This window comes from Saccopteryx leptura, chromosome 1 (genome assembly GCF_036850995.1).
Source record: "Saccopteryx leptura isolate mSacLep1 chromosome 1, mSacLep1_pri_phased_curated, whole genome shotgun sequence".
Classification (NCBI taxonomy): Eukaryota; Metazoa; Chordata; class Mammalia; order Chiroptera; family Emballonuridae; genus Saccopteryx; species Saccopteryx leptura.
The window spans coordinates 352,052,619-352,070,017 of NC_089503.1; the positions used below are offsets into that span (position 1 = coordinate 352,052,619).

Sequence of the window (17,399 nt, forward strand, 5' to 3'; positions counted from 1 at the left end):
GCAAGAAAAAGTAAAAAGTTAATATAAAATCAATATAGTCAATATAAACAACTGAGTGGAAGGTGCCAGTTACTGAGACAGCTAAGTAGAAATGCAAAGAAGCCTTCTAGTTATGTGAGCCTGGAGTTCAGGGGAGAGTTCAGGGGAGCATATAAATGAGGGGCATTGTCAGCATAGGGATGAGATTTGAAGACATGTTATCAAGAAAAAAATTGAAAATAAGGAATGCCCAGTGCCAAGTCCTGGGTCAATGCCAACTGGTAGGAGTAGGTTAGAGAAAGAAGCTGTTAAAGAGGCTGGGAAGGGTTTCTCCAGAAGAGAGGAAAACACCAGGAAAGTAGAGTCTCAGAATGGAGAAAAAGATTTTTAGAAGGAGGCTGATCATCTGCGTGGAATACTGCTGTAAGGGGGAGCGAGAGGAGGGCAGAGGCGACACCACGGAATTGGGCAAAGCAGAGATAGAAGCTCAGTGGGTATGTCAGAGTGAACAGGAGGCTCAGGAAGTGGAGACAGCAAGTGCAGACCATTCCTTTGAGAAGTTTTGAATTCCTGTGGAAGGAATGAGAATGATTAAAAAATAAAAAAAGAGGAACAGAGAAGTAGGCAAAAGCTGGATGGGGATCTGAAATCTAAGGTTTTTTTTGTTGTTGTTGTTTTTGGTTTTTTTTTTAACAAGAGACAGTAATCATCTTAGATACTGGTGCAAACCATGCAAAGCAAGAAATAAAACCTCATAGACACAAACAACAGTACAGCGATTACAGAGGGAAATGGGGAGGAGGTAGAAGAGGGTAAAGGAAGGACAAATGGTGATCAAAGGAGACTTGCCTTGGGCTGGTAGACACACAATACCATATACAGATGATGTGTTATAGAATTGTACACCTAAAATCTATATAATTTTATTAACCAATGTCAACTTCAGTAAATTCAATAAAAATAAAAAACACAAATAAATACATTTATAAAATCAGAGAAAGAAAGGAAACAACTAATCATGCAGAAGAAAGAAGGTTTGATGCAGCTGTCCCTGAGTGGTGAGAAATGCACTTAATAGGGGTGTGAGAAAGATTTGAGACAAACAGTTATGGATTTAAGGGACCAGTGAGCATGGTGTGTGACTTTCTCAAATACCATTTTGTTTTTTATGCACAGGATAGGAGAATGCCAATAAGTGGGTTTAGTCAAGCTTGGGGTTTTGTTGAGAGGGGAGATTTCAAAGTAGTGTCGTAGTGAAGATCCATGGAATTTTCACTAGTTAATAGAAGGAAGTGAGCATAGAAAGGAGTGATGGGTAGCATAAAGTGTTAGGGTCACTGGACTGAAGGTTCTAATGGGCTGAAGATTTAGTGGCATTGGGGGATGCCAAAATAAGGATTGTAGGGGTGGACAGTGAGATGCTTAAAACATTTTCAGAGTTGGTGATGCTGTCAATTTATGGAGTGAAATAGTATAGCTGTTCTGTAGATGATGAAAACCCAAACCAAAGAAGAGCAGCTTGTTATTATTAAGCTGGAGTCTATGGTCCTTCAGGATAGGATAAGGTCTTGTAGATCAGACAGTGCTTAGGAGCCTTGAAGTTAGGGGATTCCTGTGAAGCTATGCCAACTCTCTAAGAGCACCTCTAATGTAACAGCAAAAGGTGAAAGTTCAGGTCACCTTTTAAATCTCATTGTCACTAAATATTTTGGTTTCAGGGTGTATCATTTACAATTGTGTGACCTTGAGCTTTGTATTTAGTTTTTGAGCTTTATTTGTAAAAGCACTGTATTACCACTCCCACCATTATCATCACCATCATCACCAGTATCACCATTCGAATCACCACCATCATCATCATCATCATTACTGCTATGTACTGGGTGGAGCAAAAGGGGGTTTAGAGTTGTTTGTATGGAAAATAATATAATAATTAATAAATGATACAAGAATAAAATATGTGTTTTGCAAATTCATAATTGTAAACCTACTTTGCCACAGCCTGTATAGGTTGTTATAATTTATTTAGAGCTTTTCTACCGGCTGGCTCTGCATGGAATATGCTGTCCCCAGATCTTGGCTTAGTGGGTTATTCAATCTCCATTTCAAACATTACCTCCTCAGAGAAGCCCACTTATGCACACTAAAGGAGGACTCCCTATATCCTGACATCCTAATCCTAAAACACCCAGATTTATCCTTTATTGCACTATGGCTATCTGGAATTATCCTTTTAATGGGAGATGTTATACATTTATTTGTTTACTTATTTAATTATATTTATTTATTTCCTTGTCTATTGCTTGCATTGTCTCTTTCAAGAAAAACATTCTATGAGTTCAAGGACCTTGTTTAAAAATTAGAACAATGAATTGCTTCTATTAACGATGAAAAAAAAATTAACTGTAAAATCCTCTACAGTTACTGTTATTAGTAGGAGAAGATGCATGACCTCAATACAAATCAGTTTAAAGAAAGAAAGTACTCGTTTATAATATAAAGGGAGAGAAGGCAATTGATTTTTACATTGCATTTTTGATGCATAATTGTTATATTATTTTAAAACTCTTAAGACTTAGGTTTATGGACTAAAAGACAAGTAGTGGTCAATTCATTAGATTCAATTTGAAATAATCAAGTACAATTAATTACTGATGACAGATGGCAGAGATCATTAACTGGTACTTACAGCAGAGACTGAGCTAACACAATGTGGTCAGAGGCAGAGGGCAAATCTCCAGAAGGAGAAGTTGAAGTTGCTTGCCACCCACCTTAACCCCAGACCGGATGCTCATCCTGTAAGAATCACGGACTAGAAGCAAAACTAGTCCTTTAACAGATGACAGAAACTAACCTGATGTAGAGATGAAACAGGAAAGGTTAATCTCATAGCTCCCTTTGACATTCATTAACACTTTTCATAATACCTCTCAAGGTAAATCCTAATCTAAGACTTTTAATTTAAATTCTTAAAAACTATTAACAGCATAAATTCTGTTCAGAATTCTTTTTAATCCGAGTATCTGAAGGCAATTTTCATTTAACAGACTCCAAAATATATTATCTTGTAAAAATTCAGGTACATTCTGTTCAGAATTCTTTTTTTTTTAATTCATTTTAGAGAGGAGAGGGAGAGAGAGAGAGAGAGAGAGAGAGAGAGAGAGAGAGAGAGGAGAGACAGAGAGAGAGAAAGAGAGAGGAGAGACAGAGAGAGAGAAGGGGGAGGAGCTGGAAGCATCAACTCCCATATGTGCCTTGACCAGGCAAGCCCAGGGTTTTGAACCGGCGACCTCAGCATTTCCAGGTCGACGCTTTATCCACTGCGCCACCACAGGTCAGGCCCAGAATTCTTTTTAATCCGAGTATCTGAAGGCAATTTTCATTTAACAGACTCCAAAATATATTATCTTGTAAAAATTCAGGTATTTCCCCTTTTCTTGCCACTTTATTGAGGGAGAACTGTTACTTAAGAGTGGCACTGCATTTGTTTTTTATGCTCAAACTGGTTTTAAAGCAATATAATTAATTTGCATTTTATATAAACCATAGTCAGTTGATAGACTTATATTCTTAATTAAGAAAAATGTCATACATTAATTCATGAGAATTTTCAAGAAACATTTTCCGGGCACTTTAAAAAGCAGTTTTAGTATACAGTAATGTACAGAAAAGCTGATAAAGCTAACAAATAAAATCATAAGAGAAATGAATTCCTTAAAGCAATAATACTTTAAGAAGCAAAATTATAAAAATATTTTTAAATTTTATTCCACATATAATTTATATGTGATGCAGGATATAGATGTATTTTAAGCTATTTCGTATCATGTAGGATGGGGCATCCAAAAACAGTAATTAGTAGGGCTATGTACAGGTCTTAAGATGACTGACCATTGTAAGGATATACATAAAATTAAGCTATAAAAGACAAACTGGGAAAACTGGTAAAGAAAGAATTGCAGCTTTCTCTTGGACTCAGTAAAGTTTGTTTTTTTAAATGAGAACTATGTAAGTATCTATTATAATTTTAAATTTGGGGTTTTTTAAATCAAAGTGATTCATGCATATATTGTAATTGAGAGTCATATAGTTTCTTATTCCCTAGCTAACTGCTTTCAAGTGTAACTGATTTTTTAAAAAGCATAAAACTCTTGGCATTTAAATACCATGTATTTTGTGCTTTTACTTTTAGTTCTTTAGTAATTTTATAATAGTTTTTCAAATATGCAGATCTAATTTGGGCCACATGCGATAAACTTTTGCCACTGACCGTGTTGACTGAAGACCTAACTTCACTGAAGATCTAAGGTTCACCTTTAAGGAATCTTTGTATCATTATAAAAATATTTAATAATCTATTGAGCCTCACAAAGGTAGCTATTGAGAATGGTCATTCTCTACTCACTATTTGACACTAATTTAAAAATAATCTCAATAAGATGTGTCTTTGCAGCTTCTTGGTTATACAGGCATTATCTGCTGACTTCTTTTAGAAAGATGACGATATAGCTCTCTTTCTCCTCATTTTACACACACACACACACACACACACACACACACACACACACACACATTTTTTATGCCCCAGCACTCACTCTTCTAATAGAATTGAGTCATATTTTGTGTCAGATCCATGTTTAATGTTTCTATTTTATTTCCGGGTATATATCTGAAGAAACCCAAAATACTAATTCAAAAGAACATATTCACCCCTATGTTCACTGCAGCATTATTTACAATAACCAAGCTTTGGAAGCAATTCAAGTGCCCATCAGTAGAAAAGTGGATAAAAATGCTGTGGTACATATATACAATGGAATATCACATATGAGAACAGAAAGGATGAAATCTTACCATTTGAGATGGTATGAATGGACCTATAGGGTATTATGCTAAGTGATATCAGTCAGTCAGAGAAAGACAAATACCATCTTATTTGACTTATATATGAATCAAAAGAACAAAATAAACTAACAAACAAAATTGAAAGACAACAGATGAAGGGATTAAGTAGTATAAACTGGTAGTTGTAAAATAGTCAAGGGGTTATAAAGTACAGCATAGGGAATATAGTCAGTAATATTTTAATAACTATGCATATATGGTGCAAGGTGGATACTAGAAATATCAGGGGAAACACTTTGTAAAGTATATGAATATCTAAGCTCTATGCTGTATACCTGAAACTAATACAAAATAATATTGAATGTGATCTGTAGTTAAAAAATAATATAATAGTAATAAAAAGACCACACGATCCCTAACCTCAGCTGAGATTCTCAGTGGAAACTAAAAGCTGACCGGGAGCTGGGAGCTGGGTGAGCTTTAGCACCGGGAGATCTGGCTGGGCTTTCTCCTGGGGACCTGCTTCACTACCCCCTCTTCTACAGAGTCAAGTCTTTGTTCTTAGGCTGTGAAAATTCCCCAGAGAAGGCTCTTCCAGTGCCCGAGGGAGGTGATCCTCTTCGTCTATGTTTTGGGAGTCAGGTGGGGGACAGCATACCCATATGTTAACTTCCATTTACGTGCCTGTGTCCAGTACAATATTCTTCCCTCAACCGTGCGAGTGAATCGCAGTCTGAAAGCTCTCTCTTGCAGTCTCGCCCATTTTTGCCAGGGTGTGGGAGGGTCAATTATGAGGTTGTGTGTAGTTGGGAAGGGGTTTTGGGGTACAACTAACTCTTTTTTTTTTTTTTTAATTTTTTTTTAAATTTTTTTATTCATTTTAGAGAAGAGAGAGAGATGGAGAGAGACAAAGAGAGAGAGAGAGACAGACAGAGAGAGAGGAGAGAGAGACAGGGGGAGGAGCTGGAAGCATCAACTCCCATATGTGCCTTGACCAGGCAAGCCCAGGGTTTTTTGAACCAGGGACCTCAGTATTTCCAGGTCGATGCTTTATCCACTGCGCCACCACAGGTCAGGCCATAACTCTTTAACAAGTTTACAAGAAACCTTTTGTCTCAGCCCCCTTCACTTCCACTTCCAGAGGTGCCCAGCGTCACAGTTCTGAGCCTTTTGGTCACAACATAAATGAGGGTGCTCCTTGGCTTTCCCAGCTGCTGCTAAGTTAATTACCATTTGTCCATATGCATTGTAGGGTTGTTGTTTGTGTTTTTCTTTTGTTTCCTGTGTTCTAGTGAATTAGAATTTTTTTTAAAAATTCTTTATACTCATTTTATTGGGGTTTCAGAAAGGGATCAGAGACAAATGCATGCATTCAATCCACCATCTCTAACCAGACATCCTGAACTTGGATTTTTAACAAAAGTGCTTTCAATAGTATTTAAGGAAAATATAGGGTGTTTTTTTTTGTTTGTTTGTTTGTATTTTTCTGAAGTTGGAAACGGGGAAGCAGTCAGACAGACTCCCGCATGCGCCCGACCAGGATCCACCAAGCACACCCACCAGGGGGGCGATGCTCTGCCCATCTGGGGCGTCGCTCTGCCGCAACCAGAGCCATTCTAGTGACTGAGGCAGAGGCCACAGAGCCATCCTCAGCGCCCGGGCCAACTTTGCTCCAATGGAGCCTTGGCTGCTGGAGAGGAAGAGAGAGGCAGAGAGGAAGGAGAGGGGGAGGGGTGGATAAGCAGACGGGCGCTTCTCCTGTGTGCCCTGGTCGGGAATCAAACCCAGGACTCCCACACGCCAGGCCGATGTTTTACCACTGAGCCAACAGGCCAGGGCTAGGGATTTTTTTTATGTGAAATATTTTACTAGTAATGTATTATCATATATTGGCCAACATGCACAGATTTAGGGAAACAAACAGATGTACCAAAAAAGGAAAGATTTTGTTTTAATAAAAGATGAGTTCTATTATTTTAAAAAATAATCATTTGTCTATAAGAATCATTTCTCTAAATACAAACTTTAGTATCCAGATAAAAGTGGCTATAAAGTAACATCGGGCATGACATAGTCTGTATATTTATATGTAAGGACCAGGTGTATGTCTGATTGTATAAAAGTACAGATCAATTCTGTCACAATAAAAGTAAATCACAGTCAGTGATGACTCAATTAACTACAGAGAACAGAAGATGGAAACAAATGCAAAGGTTCATGACTTTATTACCTAACTAAGTATGACTAAACAGTGATTAAAATTGGAATTACACGATCATCACTTCCCAAGTGTCTTTTCTAATGTATTAAGACTTAGGACAGCTTGAGATAGCAGATTTAATTTAAATAAGTAAACCAATGGTTTATTCATTTATTGTCTTCAATCACTTCCACAGCTGGTGTGAACATTTGTTAAGTTTCAAAATAAACTGAAGCCAATGTGAGTTGCACTAATTAACTTATGAAGGCAATTAATGTAAGCAACATATGCAAGAACATTATCACGTAGTAGTACATATGGTTAATTAAAGTTAACATAAATTAGATGTATTTAACCTTATTCAAGGACCATTGGCACAGGCTTTTTTTTTTTTTTTTGTAAAATGCCCATATGCCTTAACTAAGGTGATTAACTGCATTATATTCATGACCTCGAAAAATTAGCCATAGCCTTGTGGTTTATTACTTAGTCAACAGCAAATATGGCTCAAATACTCTCTTTTCAAGATGATTTAGAAAGCCAAGACTGACTACCACACACAAACCCCAAATCAAGAATCAAATCTTTCTGGAAATAACTGATATATTATATATTAAAAAAAAATTCCCTTTGTTAATTTTAAGGTTATAAAATATACTATAGTTGATCCTTTCAGATAAACTTGAATTGCTTTTAATAAATTATTTGATGTCTTTTTCTCTTAGTTTACTTTATAATTAAAGACTTCACCAATAAATTAATACTTAACATGGCAAATGTGTGTTAAGCAGCACATTTTTGTGCTGCTACCAAAAAAACTGTGCAACTGTCATACAAAGGTGCGTATATTTTTTATTATATACCATTTTTTTGCAAAGATGATTTAAAATAGCGATAAAAATGGTCATCTAGCAAGATCAACATAGAATAAGAAAATTAAGTGTTAAGAACATGAGGCTCAGTGGTAGAGCGTCAGCCCAGCGTATGGACGTCCTGGGTTCAATCCCTGGAAAAGGGTATACATGAGAAGCAACCATCTGCTTCTCTTCCCCTCCCTCTCCTTCTTCTCTCTCTTTTCCCCTCTCGCAGTCATTGACTCAGTTGGTTCAAGTGTTGGGCCCAGGTACTGAGGATAGCTCAGTTGATTCAAGCATCGGCCACAAATGGGGGTTGCTGGGTGGTAGATCCAGGTCCAGACGCATGCAAGAGTCTGTCTCTCTATCTCCCCTCCTCTCACTTCCAAAAAAATAATAAGAATAAAGAACAGGAGGAGAGCACACATAATAATTATTATTTACTATGACTACACATCAAATCTTACACTGAACATTCTATCATTCATGGCAAAGAAACTAACTTAAAATCACATAAATAAAAAATGAATAGAATACAATCTGTGTTCTTAGAATTCCCCTTTACAAGGTTGTGTTCAATATTAACAACTACCAAATGGGTTTCTTGCCATTGTTTTTTTAATTTTGTCAACAATTATATTTAACAAATTGTACACAGTTTAAATTATCTTGGATAAAGTGAATGGTTTTAATGTTCTGGATTTTGCATATTCTTACCCTGAGCTATTTTCCTCTACCTTATTAAATTTCTTTTTCAGTCTAATGTATTCTATATATTCCATTTGGAACAACAAAGGTTTGTATATAGACAACTTTGCAGTTTATAGAAAACACATGCAATTGGTTTTATAATTCCAAAAGATAAGATGCTTAATTAATGTATTTTAAATGTTAATAAATATGAGACTATGCTGGATATTTCCTAGTGAAAGCACATTTCCCGGCAGTCATGTCACGTGCCTGCTGGAGGCTGCTGAGGGGTAAACCGTCCATTGGTCTTGTTCTACGGAACTTTATTTTCTCTTTCCTGTAACTGACACAAGCTTTTAGCCCTCTACTCCTCACCCACGTTAACAAAACTTTTGATCAATAATCACTCTCAGCTCTATCTTATAAATATAGAAGAGATCTTAGTTTCAGCACTGCATTTTACTATTCAAACTTCTCAGTTCATTGGAGAGTTAAGGGACTTGGTCATGGTTTTTGAACTAGTTAAGTAGCTTCACTTATTAGTCAATGTTTATGAGGCTAGAGTTTTAAAATATCACTTACATAAGTGATTAATTATAGAATCATAATTACCTCCTAAACTCATATACATGTGATCCTCTTGTAGTCAGTCTTAACCTTGGGATGCTTAGTGAGTCTTTGAATGTGTGGCCAAGTCTTATTCATCTCTGTGTCTACAACACTTAAAGAAGTGCCTGACACAATGCTTAATAAATGTTGGTTGACAGAATGAAGAAATTCAAGAATGAGTCTGACCTGTGGTGGCACTGTGGATAAAATGCCAACCTTGAATGCTGAGATTGCCAGTTTGAAACCCTGGGCTTACCTGTTCAAGACACATAAGAAAGTTGATGCTTCCTGCTCCTCCCCCCATCTCTTTCTCTTTCCTCTCTAAAATAAATAAATAAAATTAAAAAGAAAAAGAAATTCAAGAATGAAAAATCAAAAGTTTATTGGCACCTGCAGAGTAGGGAACTGTATCGGGGGTATTAAGAGTTCATTGTAATGTCTAATATAAACAGCAATTAGATTAAGGGTTATTTTCTCCATAGATAGACATAATTTAGACTATATTCTATATCTATGTTATCTATCTAGGGATTTCTGTTATTTAAAATAAAGTGAAGATTTCTCATGCCACCACAGATCTGAAAAAATATGGGTACCTGTTTACTTTCTCTCATATTAAATCTAATTTAAGTGAATTTTTCTCCCAAAATTTTATGGAATGAGGTGGCTGAAAGCTAAAAGAAAATTATTTAATGCAAAGATTCTTCCTGTGTAGAAAAGATCTTAATATAAATGTTACCTACTGAGCAATTATGAAACACTCTGCATGGAATTACCAAGATTTCTCAGGGTGTTTTTCTTCTTCTTTTTGAATGGTTTCTTTCAGTTGCATATGCAGTAGTTCTCGTACCATTGGATGTTGGGGCATATTTTGGGATATCTTCCTTAAATTCAGTAAAGCATCTAATAAAATATTTGCCCAATATAACTGGCTAAAAGCATCGCTGTGTTTCATATTTAGCCAATTAGAATCTCACAAACTAAGAGTTTTGCAATCTGTTGTTTACCTGAGGACTTGACACATTACAGGGGTTAACACAAAGGCTTTGTTTTCTTCTCAAGGTAAACATACCTATCTGCTTTAATAGAAGCAATAATTTTGTTGGTTAAAGAGTTCTAAGCAATGCACATTTTTTTTATTTTTTTTATTTTTTTTTATTTTTTTTTCATTTTTCTGAAGCTGGAAACGGGGAGAGACAGTCAGACAGACTCCCGCATGCGCCCGACCGGGATCCACCTGGCACGCCCACCATGGGGCGACGCTCTGCCCACCAGGGGGCGATGCTCTGCCCATCCTGGGCGTGGCCATATTGCGACCAGAGCCACTCTAGCGCCTGGGGCAGAGGCCACAGAGCCATCCCCAGCGCCCGGGCCACCTTTGCTCCAATGGAGCCTTGGCTGCGGGAGGGGAAGAGAGAGACAGAGAGGAAAGTGCGGCGGAGGGGTGGAGAAGCAAATGGGCGCTTCTCCTGTGTGCCCTGGCCGGGAATCGAACCCGGGTCCTCCGCACGCTAGGCCGACGCTCTACCGCTGAGCCAACCGGCCAGGGCCGCAATGCACATTTTTGAACATGTAATTTTTCTATTCTTCTTCCTTTTCATATATTTATTCCCTGGACTAAGTTTTTCAAGGGTCATACTTTTTCTTCTTCTAGTGTTTTAAAGGTTTCAGGTACAGGAATGAGAACCAATGTTTGTTGAATGCCTGTTATGACCAGTAATGTGCCCAGAGATCTGTGAGTCCAGAATTACTATTTGCAAAAATAAAGATTACCATTGATAATTCTGGTTGGTTGGCTCAGTGGTAGAGTGTTGGCCCAGTGTGTAGATGTCCCAAGTTCAATTCCAGGTCAGGGCACACAAGTGAAGCAACCGTCTGTTTCTCCATCCCTTTCTCTCTCCCTTTTCTCTCTCTCTCTCTCTCTTCCCTTCCCACAGCCATGGCTCAATTTGGTTCCAGCAAGTTGGCCCTGGCAGCTGAGAATGGCTCCCTGGAACCTTAGGCCTCAGACACTAAAAATAGCTTGGTTGCCAAGCAATAGCCCTAGATGGGCAGAGTATCACTGGTAGGGAGCTTGCCCCCTGGATCCCTGTAGGAACACATGCGAGGAGTCTGTATCTCTCTTTCTCCACCACTCATTTAAAAAGGAAAAGAAAGAATTACCATTGGTTACCTATAAATTAATATCAGCCTGACCAGGCGATGGCGCAGTGGATAGAGCATCGGACTGGTATGTGGAGGTCCCAGGTTCAAAATCCCAAGATTGTCAGCTTAAGTGTGGGTTCATCTGGTTTGAGCAAGGCTCACCAGCTTGAACCCAAGGTCACTGGCTTATACAAGGTGTCACTCTGTCTATTGTAGCTCACGGTCAAGGCACATATGAGAAAGTAACCAATAAACAACTAAGGTGCCACAACGAAGAATTGATTCTTCTCATCCCTCTTGCTTCCTATCTGTTTGGCCCTATCTGTCCCCCTCTGTCAAAATAAATAAATAAATAAATAAATAAATAAAATTAATTAAATCAATATGAATTTATAATTCAAAGAAATCTTAGAAAATTTAATTAATGAAAACAATAAAGTATATATTATTAAAGAAAAGTACAGAAGATGGTTGAGCTGTCTGTCATTCATACTATTTACATCATGGTCATTATTTTTTTAAATTGAAACAATTTTTTGAACAGTGTATTTTTTTTATTAAATTTATTGGGGTGACACTGGTTAAACAATTATAGAGGCTTCACATGCACAATTCCACAACACATCTGTACACTGTAGTGTGTGCTCACCACATAAAGTCAAGGCTCCTTCCATCACCATCTATCCCCCCAAACTCTCCTCCATTTCCCCTGCCAACCTCCCCCCGGCAATCGCTACACTGTGGTTCATGTTACAACATGGTTTTTAAATGTTTTCTTTTCTGATAATAATAAATTAGCCAGATTCTACTCTCTCTCTCCTTATCTCATTTTCTCATTTCTATAGATGGAAATAATTGTATGTTTTAAGAAACTAAATTTATTTAAAATTCATATTGTGTTAGTCCTTATCTACATGAGATAAAAAGCCTTTGTTGGTAGAAAAAGCCTTTCTTTGACTCGAGGCTCCTCAGAGTTTTAAGAAAACACATGATAAAACAAGTCATCATAAAATAAGAGATGGCTTGTTTCTTTGATTTGTAATATGAGCAAATTAAACAGTTTTCTACATTGAGATATGAACCAGTCATATTTCCTAAAAAAAATTAAGCTTGTAATAGTTGACATATTTGATTAGCTCAGTGGAACTCAATCCAGGAATATTTGCTACATATTAAAATTATAGAATTCTTGGTTGTGTAAGTTTTAGCATTTCCATATGGCTAATAAAGAACTACTAAATACTATTGAAACTACTGTACATGTTCCTGCTGTGAGACCTAAGGTAGCCAGTTTTGTAGAATTTAATTCCCTGTGTCAATGTTTTGTAAGGTTTTCATTTTATTTTTTAACTAAATCCTCTAAGTCAGGAGTCGGGAACCTATGGCTCACAAGCCAGATGTGGCTCTTTTGATGGCTGCATCTGGTTCACAGACAAATCTTTAATAAAAAGATTAACATTAAAAATATAAAACATTCTCATGTATTACAATCCATTCATTTCCTACCGCTCATGTTCATGGTTGCTGGTGGCTGGAGCCAATCACAGCTGTCCTCTGGGACATCACCAAATTTTTATTGGATAATGTGTAATGTACACGGGTCATTGTATGGCTCTCTTGGAATTACATTTTAAAATATGCAGCGTTCATGGCTCTCTCAGCCAAAAAGGTTCCTGACCCCTGCTCTAAGTCTTTATCTAAACATGTATCAAGTAGTAAAAATGATTTGTTGAACTTAAAAGATAAGAAGTTGCTATGGTAATGAGAAATTTGTTGGAGTGCATCATTTGTCCCCATATATATATATATATATATTGTATTTTTCCGAAGCCAGCAATGGGGAGGCAGTCAGACAGACTCCCGCATGCGCCTGACTGGGATCCACCCGGCACGCCCACCTGGGGCAATGCTCTGTCCATTCGGGGCATCACTCTGTTGCAACCAGAGCCACTCTAGCACCTGGGGCAGAGGCCACAGAGCCATCCTCAGCGCCTGGGCCATCTTTGCTCCAATGGAGCCTTGGCTGCGGGAGGGGAAGAGAGAGACAGAGAGGAAGGAGGGGGGAGGGGTGGAGAAGCAGATGGGTGCTTCTCCTGTGTGCCCTGGCTGGGAATCAAACCCAAGACTCCTGCACCTCAGGCCGATGCTCTACCACTGAGCCAACCGGCCAGGGCCTCCCACATATTTTTAATAAACTACTTGTCTTATATTTCCCTTAAACATGTTAGAGGAAGAAGATTTTGGATTTTCACAATTAGAGGTGTCCCCCCATTTCCAAAAAATTAGAGTGGATGTTCAAAGTAACATTATGGCTGTTGGTACCCCTTAGATATTGCTCATTGTCTTTTAATATAATTTGAGGTTTAGGGAGCCATGAGGTAGCATTGCTTACATAAATAACTATGTAATTAGACGCAATAAGTAGAGTTAAAATATACTGACTTCCAGAAACCAGACGATAATGCCAGAGAAAAAGGAAAGTAGTGGAAAGAAATGATACCTCAGTAGACACAGTGGACAGATGTTTTCCATGAACAAAGTGAGCATGTTAGTTTTTAATACAGTGTCATGGGCTGATAATTTCTTGCAGCAGTAATATAAGTTAATCTTTTTCTACCAAGTTCTGTGTCCCCAACCAGTAAAATTTGGTGAGGCAGAGCAGTTTATTACCTTCCCTGGCAGTTAATGGAACAAATGAAGGTTGGATCCCTGAAGGCAAAATAGCGAGCAAACAGATGCTCTCTGCTCTCAGCCTCCATGTCCCGCGGGCCGAGGAACCTTCCTGGGTACACCATATTGCCCACATGCAGCCTTGTTTGGCTTCCTGCTATTTCTCTGGCATTTCCATGTCTGTTCACCATGGTAGGTGGGGTAGTCTTCATACAACATCAACAGGACCACGCATCTAAACATCTAAGTGTAGAACCCTTAGATGGCTCATCATGGAACTCATAAAAAAGGCAAAGGCTTTGCCTTAACTCACGCAGCTCTATGCAATCATCTCTTTTAAACCCAACAAATCATTTTTACTACTTGGTAAACAGTTTCAGCAGGACATTCCCTTTGCCGGCAAGTCTCCAGTTACAGCATCTCCCTCGGGTTCCTGGAACTGCTACACGGGCTCCTCCCTGACACAAACTGTTCTCTCTACCCAGGATCTCTCTTCATCCCTACCTGGATGATGCTGACCTTCAGATTTCAACAAAGCCACTTCTTCTCCCTGCTGTTGTACCCATTTATTTTCCTCCAGATCCCATATTGTGAGTTCTAATTATATATATATATATATATATATATATATATATATATATGGTATTCCTTTACTTTTTATATCCTCAGTGTATTATAAACTTCAAGCAGCCAGGCACTGAGATATGACTAGAACATGCCTGGAGCATGACTAAAGAAAATTAGTACATAGTAGCTGCTCAATTAAAAAAAGGTTGGGTGCTTAAGCGAATGATAATTTGTTCATCTATTTTGATGATGTTGGTCTATTAGGGGGATGTAACGACAAGACAAAAAAGAACTAGCTGTGTTATAAAGCATTTAATTAATTAATTCAGATGCTGGACAGCATACTTATTATATACCTTTCTAAAAATATGTTAAAATAATTTCTTTTATTAAGAGTTTTTAATGTTTTAATGAAAGATAATTTTCAATGGTAGCTTTTGCTTCTGCTACGTATTTCAAATAAAAACAAACATTTTCATCATTTATAAAATGTACTCAAATTATGCCCTAAAATGACAAATTATAGAGGAAAACTATTGAACAGTAAAACACTCTTTCTTCCATTTTCACACATTTCAGGGAACAAAAAGAATTGAAATTTGCACAGCTCCAGGAAGAAAAAGAGGGATCTGCCTCCTGAGGGAAGGCTTTGAACTTGAAAAGCAGATTTCAAAAGAACAGACAGAGCTCATCACAGTGCTGGAAACGTGCTGTGCGTGACAAGGAGACTGTGGTGTATGCAAGGACCGGGCAATGCCCATAACCATGGAGGGGATTAGGACTGATGCGGTTCAGAACATGCTACCCTGAAAGATGGCACCTTGGCATATTTAAGCTGAAGGAATTGGAGAAAATGGCAGAAGAAAGAAGGTCCTTCTGCCTGCCTCCCCCCGCCCCTTACTGCTTCCTCTTTGAGACAGGTTATATAAACCTGATGTGAGAGGTGTCCTCTTTATTCCAGGAGGAAAGGGTTTTTATCTCGGAAGACAAAGGAATGACAAGAAGACTCCAAATAGGCCATGCTGTTCCCCCAGTTTACTGCACTTCCTCCATATCCTTAATGTCTCATATTCTTCCATGAATTTCCACTCTTTATCAAACCTAGAATAAAAATACACAGGTCTGTTTCTTTGGTTTTTATTTCCTTATGTCATGTAAAACTTCTATTAAATAAATTTGTATGCCTTTTTATTATTATTATAAATCTGTCTTTGTTACTTTACTTTTCAGATCCAACCAGGGTCCCTTAGACTAGGCTGAGAAAAATATTTTCCTCCCCTGCAGGACCCACCCAAGAAGGCACTTTTGCTTTATGTTGAGGGTCTCTAAATGGGATTTTAGTGATTTCTAGTTTGGACTTTTATTTAAAATTACTGAGTTGAGAGTCCCAATACTAATTTCTGTATATAAAAAAATTATTATTTCTGATTTATAGTTTCAAAAAAATGTTATCATGGCCATAGAGAACATTTTATGAATTTCACCTCAAAAGTAAGGGAAGTAAAGGTAACAATAAATGAATGGGAGTATATCAAACTAAAAAGCTTCTGCACAGCAAAAGAAACAGACAACAAAACAAACAGGCAAGCAATCAAATGGGAGTTTATATTCACAAAAAGCAGCTCTGATAAGGGGTTAATATCTAAAATATATGAAGTACTCACAATGATCAATAACATATAAAAAAAACCCAGTCTAATTAAAAAACAGGGAGAGTGGCCCTGGCTGGTTAGCTCAGCGATAGAGTGTTGGCCTGGTGTGTGGATGTCCCAGGTTTGATTCCCAGCCAGGACACACAGGAGAAGCGACCATCTGCTTCTCCACCTTTCCCCCTCTCCTTTCTTTCTGTATCTCTCTTCCCCTCCCACAGCCAAGGCTCCATTGGAGCAAAGTTGGCCAAGGAGCTGAGGACGGTTCCATGGCCTCTGCCTCAGGCACTAGAATGGCTCCGATTGCAACAGAGCAAAGGCCCCTATGGGTAGAGTATCACCCCCTAGTGGGCATGCCGGGTGGATCCTCATCAGGCGCATGCAGGAGTCTGTCTCTCTGCCTCCCCACTTCTCACTCCAGAAAAATTAAAAAAAAATTGAGGAGAGGACCTGAACAGACACTTCTTCCAAGAAGACATACAAATGGCCAACAGATGTATGAAAAGATGCTTATCTTCACTAGCCATTAGAGAAATGCAAATCAAAACTACAATGAGATACCACCTCAAAGCCTGTTAGATTGGCTGTTATCAACGATACAGGTAATCACAAGTGTTAGAGAGGTTGCAAAGAAAAAGGCACCCTCCTTCACTGTTGGTAGGAATGTAAACTGGTATAACCATTTGGAAGACAGTATGGCAGTACCTCAAAAAATTAAGAATAGAATTACCATATGACCCAGTAATCTCTTTACTGGGTATTTACCTCCAAACCACAAAAACTTTGTTACATAAAGGCACATGCTTTCCCATGTTCATCACATCATTATTCATGGTGGCCAAGACATGGAAACAGCCATCGTGTCCCCTAGTAGAGGATTGGATAAAGAAGATGTGGTACATACTACTCAGCCATGAGTGATGGTGACATATTGCCATTTACAACATGAATGGACCTTGAGAACGTTATACTAAGTGAAATAAGTAAATCAGAAAAAGCTAAGAACTATATGATTTCACACATTAGGTGGGATATAAAACTGAGACTCATGGACATAGATAAAAGTGTAGTGGTTACCCAGGGGAAAGAATGTGGGGGAGGGGAGAAAAGAGGGACAAATATATGGTGATGAAAAGTGATTTCACTCTGGGTGACAGAGACACTGCGCGATCAACAGTTCAATTACTATAA

At 38.1% G+C, this 17,399-nt stretch overlaps 1 protein-coding gene and 1 non-coding gene across 4 annotated transcripts in view; both read right to left on the minus strand.

Annotated features, from left to right (window-relative positions):
• KCNQ5 (potassium voltage-gated channel subfamily Q member 5) overlaps positions 1-17,399 on the minus strand; it is a 592,119-nt gene that overhangs the window by 300,031 nt on the left and 274,689 nt on the right. The window lies entirely within an intron of this gene.
• Positions 13,421-13,496, minus strand: TRNAL-GAG (transfer RNA leucine (anticodon GAG)). Its single transcript has one exon. It is a non-coding gene; the product is annotated as a tRNA-Leu (tRNA).